The 15,647-nt window shown below is 42.3% G+C and overlaps 1 long non-coding RNA gene across 1 annotated transcript; it reads left to right on the top strand.

The window, feature by feature from the left end:
- Window positions 1–1,940: 1,940 nt before the first annotated feature.
- On the top strand, window positions 1,941–9,555 carry LOC128326145 (uncharacterized). The gene is made up of 2 exons (XR_008307866.1): window positions 1,941–2,023; window positions 9,341–9,555. It is a non-coding gene; the product is annotated as an uncharacterized LOC128326145 (long non-coding RNA).
- Window positions 9,556–15,647: the final 6,092 nt, after the last annotated feature.

Below are 15,647 nucleotides of genomic sequence, written 5' to 3'. Positions count from 1 at the left end.
GGGGGGGAAGTAAAGAGAAAAAGGGAGGAAAAGGAGAAGGAGAACATGGTGTCGATGCTGAATTAACCTTTAGTCAAATCTACTTAATACTTCCTTGTGTGTATGAAGGAAGCTGCTATAAAACAGACTTCAGTGTTATCAGTGAATAGGACTTCCAATTGCCCTGGAACAGTGGAAACAAAGGGAAGAATACTCTGGAATCTGCCACTGTCCAGAGAAACCAAGGGCCACTGAAAGGTTGCCTCTTGTCCACCACAGGAAGAACACCATGATGAGGGAAAGACCACTCTGGAGACAAGGAGCAGCTGCAGGGAGCTTGCTTTTTCCATCCCTGACATAACTCTGGTTTAATTGCCAGTGGCCCTGGGCTTGCAGAAGTGAGGGCAAGGACTTCCTAGCCTTTACCATCAGCCAGAGAACCAAGCTCAAATTGCTGAGATAAGCCCTACATGGCTTTGGGCCAGGGCACCTGATGGACCACATTTGCCCATACGAAACTGACAGGGCCCTACAATCATCATCTTAGGTCCTGCTCTCAGCCCTGCCATTGACGGGCAATTGGTTGGTGGGGACAAGAGACTGGCCCTTCTCAGTTGTGGCCCCATGACTCCAGAAAGGCCTCCCAGAAGAGCTTTGCCATATTCCCTCCCTTAGGTTTTTTTTAAAAAAGATCTTGATGCAGGCTTAGAGAGGCTTTTAAATTTTTTTCAGTACAATTTGCTGGATTTTTGATTTTTAACTGGGTCTGGTTTAATCCATACTGTGTGTTATCTGTTTTACTGTTTTGTTTTTAATTTTATACTGTTTTTTATTGTTTTATGGTTGTGAGCCACCCTGAGCAGGCTGGAATCAGGATGTAAATATGTTAAATAATAGTTATAATAGCCTGGGTAGGTTTTGTGTTGTTTTAATGTATTGTAAGCCTCCTTTGCAATTATTCATATGTCTTTAACATAAATACATTAAATAAATAAATTCCTACCCACCTTCCCTGGCACCTCTGTCAAATGCAAAAGTATGTGCAGGGCAGCAGCAGGGGAGGCTTCGGTGAACTGAGGCCACCAGGAGCTGGTCTTCAGGAATGAGATCATCATTTTGTAGCAGAGCCTTATAGTACAATCCACTCTGGATGCAGTTTGGGTCTGGATCATTTGCCAGATGCCTGGGAAATTAATCTGGTTAGTCCAGTGTATCACTGGAATAGAACTGGGTAGCGCTTTCCATTACTAAATACTGGGGTGGAGAACATTTTGTGTTCTCCAAATATTTTTAATGAGCTTCAAATTTGTGCCAATGGCAACAAAGGAAAGCTGGGTGTGCATGTCTGTAGATTTCCACTGGGAGCCCAATGCAAAAAGCTAAAAAAAAAAAAATCTCTCTCCATGGTCCTAATCTTGATCGGCCCCTTCCCCTACAACTGTTATTTACAATGGGAAATATATATAAGATCAAGCTGTAGATGTAAGATTACATGCAGTTTGCCCCTGAATCTACCAAATTGCTAAGGACCTGCCAAGGACACAGCTTCAGTTCTTCCTGAATTGTAATATGGAACAAACACTTAGACAGCTTTGGCAGCTAATTTCCGAGCTGCCGTGTCTTCAGTTAAGTAGTCAATCCAATTATACGAACAGTTTCACATCACTGGGAGCTGCCCTTGTATTCATAAGCAAAGGCTGACATCCACAAATCAATGTAATGCTCAATCTGAGTTCTTGCTTCTGTCTGTTTCTTGTGATACATTGTAAGCTACAGGAGTATGCATTCAGATGGCTATCCTCACACAAACATAGCACGGAAAGGATTTGTGCACATATTTATTTGCTCGCAAGAAAGGCTCACTGATCGTTTGGAAGTGACATGGTAATTCCTGTGCCCTTCTGTCTGGGGCAGAATTGACCCTTCTTGCATTTTATCTTTGCAGAACCCCTGAAGAAGCATATGAATGACATGATGATAAAGCCCCCCCTAAAACAACCTCTGGCAAAAGAAGAAATATGTCACTTCTGTAGCAATTACTGAGGTACTGAAACCATCGCAGAATGATTCCCCCCCCCCCGCTAATTTTTGGGTGTGTGTCTCTGTGCACCTATATGAATGTGTGGTGGCTTGTTTGAATGCTCTTACACATCAGACAAGTTGCATGATGGAAAATCATGGCCTAATTAGATTTTGGAACTGTAGAAAGGAGAGGGGGAGGGCACTGTGGTGGACCTGCATGTACAATCCTAGCTCCTGTGAAATGGATGGAGCTGTGGTAGAGCATTTGCTTTGAGCATTGCTGTGCTCTGTGGTAGAGCATTTGCTTTGCATGCAGAAGGTCCCAAGTAGAGCTGGGAAAGACTCCAAACTGAAACCTTGGAGAGCTACTGCCAGTTAGTGCAAACAATACTGAACTAGAAAGACCAATAGTCTTGATTCTGTATAAGGCAGTTTCTCTTATGTTCCTAAGGTGTAAAAATGTCACATAATATCTGGAATTTTGGCTGATATTTCCACCGAGGTTCATAATCCCATAGGATATCTCTCAACCTAAAATTATCCCCATTCAATTGAGTTCCTCGTGGATAGATATCCAGCATAGATAACCAGCAATGCAAGCTTCATTTCTTTATCTTTCCCACAATTAAAACCACCGTCTCATCCCCTGCCCACCAAAGAAACAAGTTTAAAAGCAAGTGTGCTTTGTACAGATAGCAAGCCCAAGGAGGAAAGCTTTACAACGTTTCTGAAAACTCTTCAGGCTTGGAGTTTGAGAGGGAGTTCTCCAAAGCTTCCAGCCAGCTACCACATGCTTCTCTGTAGATCTTTGCTGGCTGAAGTTGATGCCAAACTGTCACAATTTATATTACATATTCTATTTTATTTTTTTGCTTGAAAGTATTTATATTACATTTTTATCTTTCCTTAGAAGAGCTCACATACATATTGCCTCTATTTTATCCCCACAACAGCCTTGTGACATGGCGAGTGGCCTAGGGTCACCCTGTGAATTTCATGTCTGATTAGGATTTGAACCTAGTTCTCTATAAGTCAGTGCTTCTCAAAGTTGGGTCTCCAGTTGTTAGACTACAACTCAAATCATCTCCAGCCACAATGGCCTTTGGCTAGGGATGGTGGGAGTTCTAGTCCAATAACAGCAGGGGACCTAACTTGAGAACCCATGCCCCAAGTCCAATACTCTAACTATATACCATACTGGCTTTCAATTAGGCAGTTAATAATTAGTGACATATCACTGACTGTGATATGTAAGTGGTATATGAGAAGCTATTTTTCTGCCATTAGACTTGCCCTACCTTCCAGGTTCCAACTATGCTCATATACTAAACAGATATATATTTAAAATGGCTGATTTTCTAGCCCTGAAGTTGAGCTGACCAAAAAATTAACCTTGCCAAGTGACAAAAATGGTCAGCTTAGCTAAAACCAGCCGGATGGTAACCCTAATTGCCAAATGCACTATTTCTTTTGATCCCTGATTAATGAAAGCATTTTATTTTAAAATGTACCAATCTCTGCTGTAAGGAGGAGAAAGCACCTGTTTTTAATGTCTATTAATTATGTATCAAAATAACAGCAACCCAGACATTTTTGTAGCACGTGTGATTTTTAATATTTCCATGATGGCACCTTCTGTTTTGAAATATCTCAGGGAAATCTCAGGAGTTATTTTTAATCAAAGATTTTTGTGCATGTTAAACAAGTCACTTGTCAGAAAAAGCCCTTTAAACAACTTTAGCTTCAGTTGCTGGCTTTTTGAATGGAAAAATATTACAAATGTAAATAGGATGCAGATTGTTTTACAGATTACTTATGTTTTTCCCCCGGAGTGTTTAGAGACAGGGAGATGCATTAAAATATTCAGTCTACACAGTTGCATTTCTTCAACTAAAATGTCAGGAGCATTGTGTGAAAGAAAGAACAACCTCACACAATAGGCAACATTTAGCCTAAGTAATGAGTAGCCATTTAGCCTGAGTGATGAACCTGCTCTTGGGGCCATCTTCTTTGCCTAACTGAAAAGAGTTCATCATGCCCAGCAGAGTAACCCTGAAAATTTTAACCCATTCGCAATCCTAAAAACCCTCTTCAGATGTTATTAGCAGAGATGCTGTCCCTGAGTACATCTCAAAGTGGGTCCAGCATCTCAAAGTGGGTCCAGTCCCATCCACCTGTCACTCAATCCAGGCAGTGTGCTGCTCATGGTTACAGTGGCATTTGACTGCAGAGGGGCACATGGTAACCATGATGGCTGCCATTCTTGTGAACAGCAGCCTCAAGTGCCCAAGGCTGCGGATCATGGAAACGGCAGCCATCATGGTTAAAGCATGCCTCTCTGCAGACACATGCCACCGTAACCATGAGCACCATGCTGTGGAGAATGATGGACAGGCAGTCAGGACTTCTGGACCTGTTTTGAGTACTCGAGTGCAGCATCTCTGCCTATATGGTCTCTGGGGTAACCCGGAGAGACCATATTATGCCTGTCTTAAAACAGCTGCACTGGCTGCTGATACGGTTCCAGGCGAAATACAAAGTGCTGGTTATTACCTTTAAAGCTCTGAACGGCTTGGGTCCGGGTTACCATAGAGAGCGCCTTCTTCGGTATGATCCCCATCACTTGTTGAGGTCATCTGGAGAGGTCCGTCTCCAGTTATCACCGGTACGTCTGGTGGCGGCTCGGAACCGGGCCTTTTCTGTAGCTACTCCTGCTCTATGGAATGCACTCCCGGCAGATATCCGCAGTTTAGGTTCGCTGTCGGCCTTTAAGAGAGCCCTAAAAACCTATTTATTTGGCCTGGCCTTCAAAGGCTTGTAATGTGGCTTGTATTGCGGGTCTGGAGATCTCCGGTTTTACATTACGTGCAAATGCAGCCTATGAGTATTGAACATAATATGTGTATAGGGCTTGTGACTCTAAAGAGAGGACCACTTCATCAAATAGTATACATCATGGATTCCTAGTGTTGTCAGTGAGACATTCTTGATATGTATGTATCTCTGGTTGACACACTTATGTTTCAACTTTACCAGTCTTTTCTCTGGTGTAAGATCTGATTGCTTAAGCAACAGCCATTTCCTGTGGCACCCTTTCAATCTCTCTCAATTATCTCCTTCTTAACATACAAACTTTCTTTAATTCTTTCCCTCTAAATCCTCACAAATCCTTCTTACCCTTATACAAATTAACTAATTGTTAGAGATGTTTGCAGCTCTTTGAAATAATGTTTCTGACTGTTCTTTGGTGTGTTGACTTGGTGGGCTAAGCAGTTTTTCAAATAATAAGATTTGTGCGCATGACTCCTTTGAAGACCCTTTGAAGATTTGCTCCAGTTAAAAACTTTTCCAGAATTCAGTTTTTTGGGCATCTTTCACTGAATGGCTGCCCACTGTGTGCTGAATGTGCAGCAGAACCCCTCCACCCAACTCAATAATTAATGTTCATGGGTGTTTTATTTACATGTACGATGGTAGCTGGCATGCTATGCAGCGAACTGTACATCCAAGAGGGATGCAGATTCACTGCTTCTGCACCAGCCAAGAGCATGTCTATGCACCTTGCTAAGGTGGAGGGTACTCCGTGGCTCTGAAACTGTGCGTCATTGAAACTGCGACCAGATCCCCATTGTGTGCACACAACAGTACTAGGCTGACATGCCCTTGTGTGGCATGTCAGCCACAGTCCCTCAATCAGCTCTTTGTTGACAGGCATGTTACAGATGAATCCTAAACCATGGGCACATGCTATTAGAAATGAACAAACATCCAGGCATGTGCAAAATAAGAATATAGTACTTGTGAGTGATTTTGGTATTTCACTGACCATTTTAATCGACCTTGGTGGGCACATTACTGTATATCCTGATCCAATTCAGAAACATATTTTCATGAGCATATGCTAAGAGCAGTTATACTTCACCAGGACATAAACAAGTGTGTCCAAAATTAAAGTCTCTCCCCCAGCTACCCACACATCTGCCCTGCACTTCAAAAATATCTCCATGCCTTAGGCAAGAATGTACAAGATTCTTGTTTTTAAAAATAATTACATTTTTAATTTTCAGAAATAAAAAATATTCAGTAAATACAATTTTTTATGCAACACATTTTTTAAACAATCATAACCAGATAGCCATATGAAAATTACCACATTCATAATACCAGCTTAGTATAAACATTAAAATCCATATCAAATTTTATCTTCCAAAAATCCAAATGTGTACCCTACTGAATACAAAAAGATGATCTTATCTGCCTCCCTTCTTTCAGTCTTAAGAATCAGTTATTTTCATTATTTGGACCACCTTCCAAACCTTTTCCCACCATTCAGTTACAGCAAGAGATGCAGAGTCCTTTCAGTGTCTTGCAATTATCATTTTCGCAGCAGTCCAAAGGCCAGATGCTAAAGTTCTCAATTTACAAGGGATATTTACAAAACATTCCAACAGAAGCACTTTAGGCATTCTTTCTTTGTTACCTCCTTCCAAAATTTCTGAACCACAGGGCAACTCCATAATATATGGAGAATGTCTGCATTTACAGTAAATCCCCACACTTCCAGCACCTCACAGAATTCTTATATACCTTATTAAGTTTTTTAGGTGTTGTATACTCTTGATACAATACTTTCAGAAAAATTGTCTTTTATATCAATACAAATAGCATTCATTGCTTGACCACAGAAAATATTATTCCACTCTTGATCTGTTTATCTCTACCCCTAAGAAGTCCACCCATCTAGTTTTGAAGGACTAACTAGAGTTCTTCTCACAATCTGTGAGAAGAGCTCGCTGGCGGTCTGTGGGGAAGGAGGGTTTAACTTACCTTCTCCGCAGACAATTGGCTTTTAGTCCCTGGGCGGGCGGATTGCCCGCCCAGATGAGCAGCGGCTCCTGCTGCAGCTCCTCGGGTTGAGGTGCCTGAATGCTCCATCGCACTCCCCCCCCCCCCGAGCCCCAATAACGCACCACGTGAGTGCACGGTGCATTACTGGATGCCTTCTCCCCATGAATGTGCCAGCCGTGGCTGCAAACAGCCACAGCTGACATACAATTACAAATTGCGAATAGCCTCACTGTGTTGTATTTCATGGTTTAATAGCATCTGATAAAGCCTAGCCAATGTTCCTTTAGTTGATGTAGCAGTTTTAAACAAACTTTCAAAACCTGTGTATTCAGCTCTCAATGGTCTGTTACTAATTTTATTGTCATGTAACTTCTTAATCTGGTATACTGGAACCAGTCCACTGTCTCCCCATTCATTCTTTGAGTCAATAGATTAAAACTTAAACACTTTTTGTTCTGAAAGACATCTTTGTATTTGGCTATATTATTGCAGACCCAAATATTGCCTGCAATATTAAAAGTACTGATACCTGCAATATTAAAGTACTGATTGAAAATAAAGGAAACTAAAACAGAAATATTTGGATTTACAAAACATTTTCTTTCCCCCCAGTTTTGCAATGACTCATTTAATATATAGTTGTCATAACTCATCATACCTGACCTGCTATAAGGACGTTCACTTGCCCACAGTAAGTAATCTAGTGTTACCTTACATGCATCTTGTTCAATAAATCTAAAAGGGTCTGTGTCCTTTACAGTCTTCCATTTTAGAACCAATTTCAACCTCATTGCTTTATTTAAAGTGTTAAATTCAGTGCTGCAATGCCTCCTTTTTTTGGTCGCTGCTGCAAAGTAGCTAACGACACCCGTGGTCTCTTATTATTCCAAATAAAACCAGTTACTAATTTTTTTAGCTTCTTAGCTGGAATTTCCACTGGAACATTCTCTAATATGTATAAATATTTAGATATTAGGTTCATCTTCACGGTATTGATCCTGCCTATCCAGGAGATATTTAACTTAGACTAACATTCTAGCTTCTTTCATAGTTCCTTCCATTGCAAACCATAATTAGCCTCAAACAATTCATTTTTATTCACTGTTAAATATATACCCAGATATCTTACAGGTTTCTCTGACCACTTTAAATTATGACATTTAGCTATCTTTCCTTTAACTGTAAAATTTAAATTTACTGATAACAATTCTGTTTTAGACTTGTTCAACTTGTATCCTGATACATTCCCTATCTTGTTAATTTTTTGGTAAGGTATCCTCAATATTTGTCAAAGATAACATAGTATCATCTAGAAACAGAGATATTTTAAACTCTTGCCCTTACACTTTAATGCCTTTTATTTCTTGATCTTTCCTTCTTGCTTTGGCAAGTGGTTCTATTCCTCTTAGGAACAGCCAGGCTGATAATGGGCAACCTTGGCAAGTTCTGGAACACAGATTGATGTCATTAGTTAGTAAGTTATTAAGATGGATTTTTGCTGTAGGCTTATTATATATTGTTTTTATTCTCTCACTAAAGGAACCACTTATATTAAAGACACTCATTGCATCATATAAAAATACTCTTTTCAACAAATAAGATGCCTTTTCTGCATCTAAAAAAAAAAGGCTGCTGGAATTTTTTTTTCTAATGTAAAATTAATTCAATTCAGTGCTCTTCTAGTTGCTATAGATATGATTCTCCTTCGCAGGAATCCTGATTGATCCACATGAATAATATTTGAAAGCAACAAATTCAGCCTTTGTGCCAAAACTGAAGCAAACATCTTCCAATCTACATTAAGCTGAGAAACTGGCCTGTAGGCACTTATAGATGAAGGATCTTTATCAGGTTTTGGAATCAGTCCTATCGTTGATTGATTCCATGAATCTGAAATTCTTCTGTTACCTATGCATTGATCAGGGTTTAATTTAGGTAAAGGTAAGGATAGTTCTTCCTTAAATTGGTCATAGAATTCTGAGGAAAGATAATTGACTATGGCTTGTGTTACCACAAATAATCTTTCATGTGACATTTCCAGAGCTATTGTTCCATTCAGAGATGTGTGCAAAGTCCCAAAGCTTCTTAAACTGGGATCTTTGTGTTTTTATAGTGCAGAGTTTCCTAGCATGTTTTGCTTTATTAGTTGCTCGCTATTAAAAGATTTGCAGCATTGTGGATGTGTTTATTTTACCCTGAAGGAGTAGTGGGCTGATAAACTAAAGACTGTTCTGTTGCTGCTGTTTGATTCTGCCAGTTGATGATCCAGCAGTTGACTGGTCTTTTATTAACTCTCTCCGCTATGACCATCTGCAGCTTACTTCAACATATATTTGCCACCAGAGCAGTAAATTTCCCTGTGAAACTAGCTGCTGACTGAAAATACAGTTTGGGCATGAACAATATAATAATTGTCACCTTTTCAGGAGTTTGAAATAGTTTGGTGTGACAATGGAATATATCTGCCTGTTTATCTAACATTCTGTTGTAGGTAGCTATCCATTCAGAACAAGGATGCCAACCCAAGCCCACAGGATAATGGAAAACATCCGTGAAAATACCAATGAAGATTTCCCCCGCTGATATAAGAAGGAAGAGATTCAATTTCCAAGCAATATATAGTGCAGTCCATATGGTGCAGAATGATGTAATGCCAACATATTGGTCTTCGACTGTAATAAAGTTCTGTTCTGTTCTGCTTTGTAATGCCATGGGAAATATGCACCTGTATACTGCTCCAAACATTCTGCAGTTTTCAGTGTTAGACCTAGAGGCTCTACACATGATCGGTGTGTAGAGCCTTACCAGGCTCTGCAGGGAGAGCAGTCTTGGCAGCCCACACATCTACCAACTCCGGCACAGAGCTGGTTGGGGTGGTGGGGATTGGGGGCCTCCTGGACCCCAGAAGTGCCAGGATGTCCCACGCAAGTGCATGGGAAATTCTGGGGAGACCCCCAAGGCCTTGTTTTAGCCTCCCAGTCAGGGGTCTCCTCATGAGTCTCCGCAGCACGGAGCCACACCGCGGCATCTCATGATCAGATGAACAGGGTTAGTGGAGCGCTTGCTCTGCTAACCTCATTTAAGGGGAGGGGTACTTAATGGGGTTTGCTGCCAGAAGCTACGTGGCTACAATTGCAGCACACAGCTGTTGGAAAGTGAGCTAGGCTCCCTTAGCCCGCTTTCCTGAGGTCGTGTGAATCTCCTCTACATCTTAGTTGTCACATGGAAATGCTGAGGAATGTATGTCCCTGCTCTCGTGCCAGAGTGTCTTCTCCTTTTCATTTTGATTGTAGGGCGGATCCATCTATGAAGCAGGGTGAAGCAGCTGCCATAGGTGGCCAATTTGTGGAGTGGAAGTAATCACCAGCTTGTTTGTCTATTCACTTCCTCCTGCTGCAGCTGATGGCATCATGAAGCCAGCGGCTCCACTCTAGTCCAACTCAATAGACAAATCTCCCTGCTCCTCTCCCTGACTCCTTTTCCTCTCTCTCCTTCACACTTCTAAGCTGAATATGGTAGAGAAGGAGGAGGAAGTATGGCAGCTTGGCCATTTATCCGCTGATTAACTGCAGCAAGGCTCCCTGGCACTGCTGTTGTTGCCACAGCTGGGTAGTTGTGTCGACTACCTAGAGCTGCCAGCAGGCACAGCAATGCTCTCACTGTACCTGCTGCTAACTCAGCAGCAAAGGGCAGACGTGTCCTGGCAGATGCAGCAGCAATATGTCCTACCACTTGTCCTCTTGACCCTTGTCCAACATGGCTTGTTCGATCTAGCAGGGAGGCTGTTGTAGGCGGCCTGGTAGAAATCATAAATGCTTCTCTGAGGGAGGGCAGGATGCCTCCTTGTCTTAAGGAGGCAATCATTAGACATCTTCTAAAGAAGCCTGCATTAGCTCCCTCAGAGTTAAGCAATTATAGGCCTGTTTCCAATCTTCCATGCCTGGGCAAGGTAATTGATAGGGTGGTGGCCTCTCAGCTCCAGGCGGTCTAGGAGGAAAATGATTATCTGGACCCATTTCAAACTGGCTTTCGAGTGCGCTATGGGGTGGAGACTGCCTTGGTTGGCCTGATGGATGATCTCCAATTGGCAATGGACAGAGGAAGTGTGACTCTGTTGGTCCTCTTGGATCTCTCGGCGGCTTTCGATACTATTGACCATAGTATCCTTCTAGAGCGTCTGAGAGTGTTGGGGGTGGGAGGCACTGTTTTACAGTGGTTCCACTCCTACCTCTCGGACAGATTCTAGATGGTGTCGATTGGAGATTGTTGCTCTTCAAAATCTGAGCTTAAGTATGGTGTCCCTCAAGGCTCCATACTCTCTCCAATTCTTTTTAACATCTACATGAAACTGCTGGGAGAGATCATCAGGGGATTTGGAGCTCGGTGTTACAAGTATGCTGATGACACCCAAATCTACTTCTCCATGTCAGCTTCTTCAGGAGTTGGCATACCCTCCCTAAATGCCTGCCTGGAATTGGTAATGGGCTGGATGAGGGAGAATAAACTGAATCTGAATCCAGATAAGACAGAGGTACTTATTGTGCGGGGTCGGAACTCTAGAGACGATTTTGATCTACCTGTTCTAGATGGGGTCACACTTCCCCAAAAGGAACAGGTTCGCAGTCTGGGAGTACTTCTGGATCAACGTCTCTTCTTCGTTTCTCAGGCCAGGGGTGCTTTTTATCAGCTCCGGCTGATACTCCAGCTGCGCCCGTTTCTCGAGATCAATAACCTCAAAACAGTGGTACATTTGTTGGTAACCTCCAGACTTGACTTCTGTAATGTGCTCTACGTGGGTCTGCCTTTGTACGTAGTCCGGAAACTTCAGTTGGTTCAGATTGCGGCAGCTAGGTTGGTCTCTGGGTCATCTCGGAGAGACCACATTACTCCTTTGTTGATGGAGTTACACTGGCTGCCAATAGTTTTCCAGGCAAAATACAAAGTGCTAGTTATAACTTATAAAGCCCTAAATGGCTTAGGCCCTGGGTATTTAAGAGAGCGTCTTCTTCGCTATGAGCCACACCGGCCGTTGAGGTCACTTGAGGAGGTCTGTCTCCAGTTGCCGCCAACTCGTTTGGTGGCTACACAGAGACGGGCCTTCTCAGCTGCTGCCCTGAGATTGTGGAATGCGCTCCCTGCTGAGATACGATCCTCCCCATCTCTGGCAATTTTCAGAAAACACCTGAAAACACATCTCTTCAACCAGGCTTTCTCAGCTTTTTAAAACTTGTTTTTAAATTGTTCTGATTATTTAATTGTTGTTTTATGATGTTTTAAATTGTTAGTTATTGTTTTTATGCTTTATTATTTTTGTTTTAATTATTAACTGATTTTAATGGTGTTTTAATGTAAACCGCCCCGAGCCTTTTGGAAGGGCGGTATAAAAGTTTTAATAATAAATAAATAAATAATAAAAATATGCTATTCAACCACTGCTCCTCTTCACTCAACTGCTCAGCAGTTGAACAGCCAGGTAAGATGGCAGAGGACAAGTGTGAGCATGAGTGCTGTGTGTGAGCAATGGGGAGCATTCAGTCCCAAAATGCCTTGGGCTGTGACTATTTGTTTATGCTTAGGCTGAAGCTTTTCAGTTTGCTTCTGTATTTAAATCGAGAGAGCCTGTTGTTTAGTGACCCTCCTTTGTAACAAAATCAGTGGCTGGGATAAGACAATAATCTCAGCTATGATTTAGAAGACCATAAGCAAGCATCCTCCCCTCCTCTACCCTCCTGTTTTTGTGCATTATTGAAGTAGATTGATGATTAAACTCTTCCATTTTGGTTTTGAGTAACCCCCAGTTTCTTGTTACATATTAACTTGAGAAACTGTAGTTTGTTCTAATTGTGTTCAAACAAATCGGGATGCTGCTGCACTTCCAGATCCAGCATTGTGAATTAATTACTTAAAACAAGCACATTTTCCCAAGTTTATATATAGTGGGAGATTGCACTTTATTCAAAGCTGAAAATGGAAGCCTTCAATCATCTCTCTTCATGTATGAAAGAACAAAAAAGGTCAGAGAACACATAAGTCAAAGGTTCTCATTCACAGGCCACATTTACACATACTGCAAAACCAGAGTTGAAAGGGCCAGAGGTTGCCAAAACTGTACATCCAAATGCAGGACACCCCTTCCAAACTCTGGTTTTGCATGGAGAGTGACCAGAGGTTCTGCTCTCCAAACTCCATTCTGAACCCTTGGATTGTAGTGAGTTTTGCCACCCCAACCCAAGGTTGAACTGAGCCTGCATTATGTCCAAATGCGGAACTGCAGGCTGTGTTCCCTGAAATCAGAGTTGAGGGAAGAAGCTCCTCCCTCTCTCCAGCTGTGATTGTCTGTGTGGGCTGTCCTTCACGAAAGAGGAAGCCTCCACAGCCAGTTCCCACTTCTCTCTTCAGTCTCACTGACTGCAGGCTCCCTGCTCTCTGTTATGACCAAATTTGGACAGGAGAGCATGTGGGGTGGGGAGTGAAATGGACCCATGGTTCAGTGTCATGTGCAAATACAGCCACAGTCATCTCCGTCAGTGTCATGCATTCTGGTGACTGGCTGAAAAAGCTTTACATCGGCCTTCATGTTATTTTCAAAATCCCTTGTTTAGATAGGGGATTGTCCCCACCCCCACCCGCCATCTGTGTGCTTTTTCAGAGCCTTAGATCAGAAAACACACACCTGTTCTAAAATTCCTGTCCTTGGTAAAGACAACATAATGTGAAATGATCTCATTTGCTGCGTAGGTGGCTGACTGATGTTTATGGTTTGTTAACATGTATAACAGCAGGACCTAATCTGAAATGTCTGATTTGCAGGTACACCCTTGTGCTTGGATAAAGGATAAAGTTCCTATTTGTGTGAAAAATGAGAGGTGGAGAGAAGAACAAACAGGCATAAGGAACTTCGTACCTTATTCTAAGTGTCAGCAACCCCTCCGCACCTACTTTTAGACAGTACAGCAAGAAATAAAGAGTAACAACTAAGTGGGAGACTGTGGTTTAAAAGGAAATGTACTCTGTGTATGCTCAGAGGCTGTGCCTTTTGTTAATGACAGCTTTTACACTATGTTGCTTTATTTCTATGATGTCTATTGGAAAATAAAGCAACCAGTAGAAAATATAGAAACCAGTTCCACCAGTAATTGAAAGCTTCTTTGCACCTTTTCCCCATAAGGTCTAATGAAGAGAAATTCACTTTGTGTGTGTCCAGAGGCTGTGTCTTGTGTTGACACAACACTTTGCTTTGTAGACAATAGGGAAAGAAAGAGCTGGATGTGTGATTAAATGTGCCACAACTTTATTAAATAACATACACTTGCAACCTAATACCAGTGTGGAGGAAGTACCTATAATTCCATCTTGAAAGTTGCTAATGCATGTTGGCATTGATAGTATTTGCTATGGCTGGGATTGAAGTTTTGATCCCAGCAATTTCATGAATCCCACAAGTATTTCCTGGGACTGACAAGGGTAGACATTTCTACAGCTTTCATTGGCCTCTAACAAAAACTGCAGAGAAATCCTAAGGATGGGGAGAGTAGTTTCAGTGGTGGTCTTCATTTTTGTACTCTAAAATAATTCTCAGTGGAAATGGACAGAGACAGGTGCAACACCCAATTCTCCGCAAGCACCTTTTTTCTTCCAGAATGCACCAGGAAAACACATGGCACATCACATGATACATCTTTCCTTGATGCATTCAAGGAGAGGAGAGCTGGTCTTGTGGTAGCAAGCATAACTTGTTCCCTTTAGCTAAGCAGGGTCTGCCCTGGTTGCATATGAATGGGAGACTAGAAGTGTGAGCACTGAAAGATATTCCCCTCAGGGAATGGAGCTGCTCTGGGAAGAGCAGAAGGTTTCCAGTTCCATCCCTGGCTTCTCCAAGATAGGGCTGAGAGAGATTCCTGCCTGCAACCTTGGAGAAGCCGCTGCCAGTCTGTGAAGACAATACTGAGCTAGATAGACCAATGGTCTGACTCAGTATATGGCAGCTTCCTATGTTCCTATTCTGGTGATAAACGTCACCAGTGGGGTAGTCTGTCTGCTGCTGCTGCCCTCTTCCCGTGAGAACTCTTTTAAAGTACAATTATGAATAAGATCTCCACTAACACTGCTTTTTCTAAGCTATGCCCAGGAGCTGCACTGCAATATGAGCTCCCAGTTTATGTTATACATGAGGACAAGTTGCTTAGTTAGCAGTGGACTGTCGCCCCTAGATTTGACTACAAGCCCGACAAATTGGAAAGGAGATTAGCTTCACACTCTCTATGAGTGGAGCCCAGCTAAGCAGACTCCCAGGACTAGCTTCTGCAAGAGTCTAGCATCTAAGATCATTTCAGCTTTGGAATGAAATCTTAACTCCCCTCTTCCTCTTACAAGGGAAATAACACCTGTTGTTAACAAAGCACTCAGGCCAGGAAGGCAAGGAAGATAAGACAACAGACTCCTTTACAATAGGGATGAGTCGATGATGTAACTTTGAAGAGATGCCCATTGAACCTCTTGACAGAATTATTGCGAAGCCCTTCCCAGTGCAGGATGTGCTGGACGCACCTGCAAACTCCAATTGTCCTCACAATCAGCCACAAATGCCATAGGCGATTCGTACGCACTCCTACCCAGACAGGACTAAGACAAAATGCATTCCAAAAAAAGGTTGTCTGGGCTCCCTTGATCAGCAGAGCAGGACAAAAGAAATGTGCCCTCAAGGCACATTTTGGGATATAAGTATCCCTAATCCCATGACCCAGTGTGCTTCCTCATGTATTTTTATACCTGGGACTCTCACTGAGAAACATCTCAAT

The sequence above is a fragment of the Hemicordylus capensis genome, chromosome 5 (genome assembly GCF_027244095.1).
Source record: "Hemicordylus capensis ecotype Gifberg chromosome 5, rHemCap1.1.pri, whole genome shotgun sequence".
NCBI lineage: Eukaryota > Metazoa > Chordata > Lepidosauria > Squamata > Cordylidae > Hemicordylus > Hemicordylus capensis.
The sequence above is the reverse complement of the archived record's forward strand: the minus strand, read 5'-3'. Positions and strand labels throughout refer to the sequence as shown.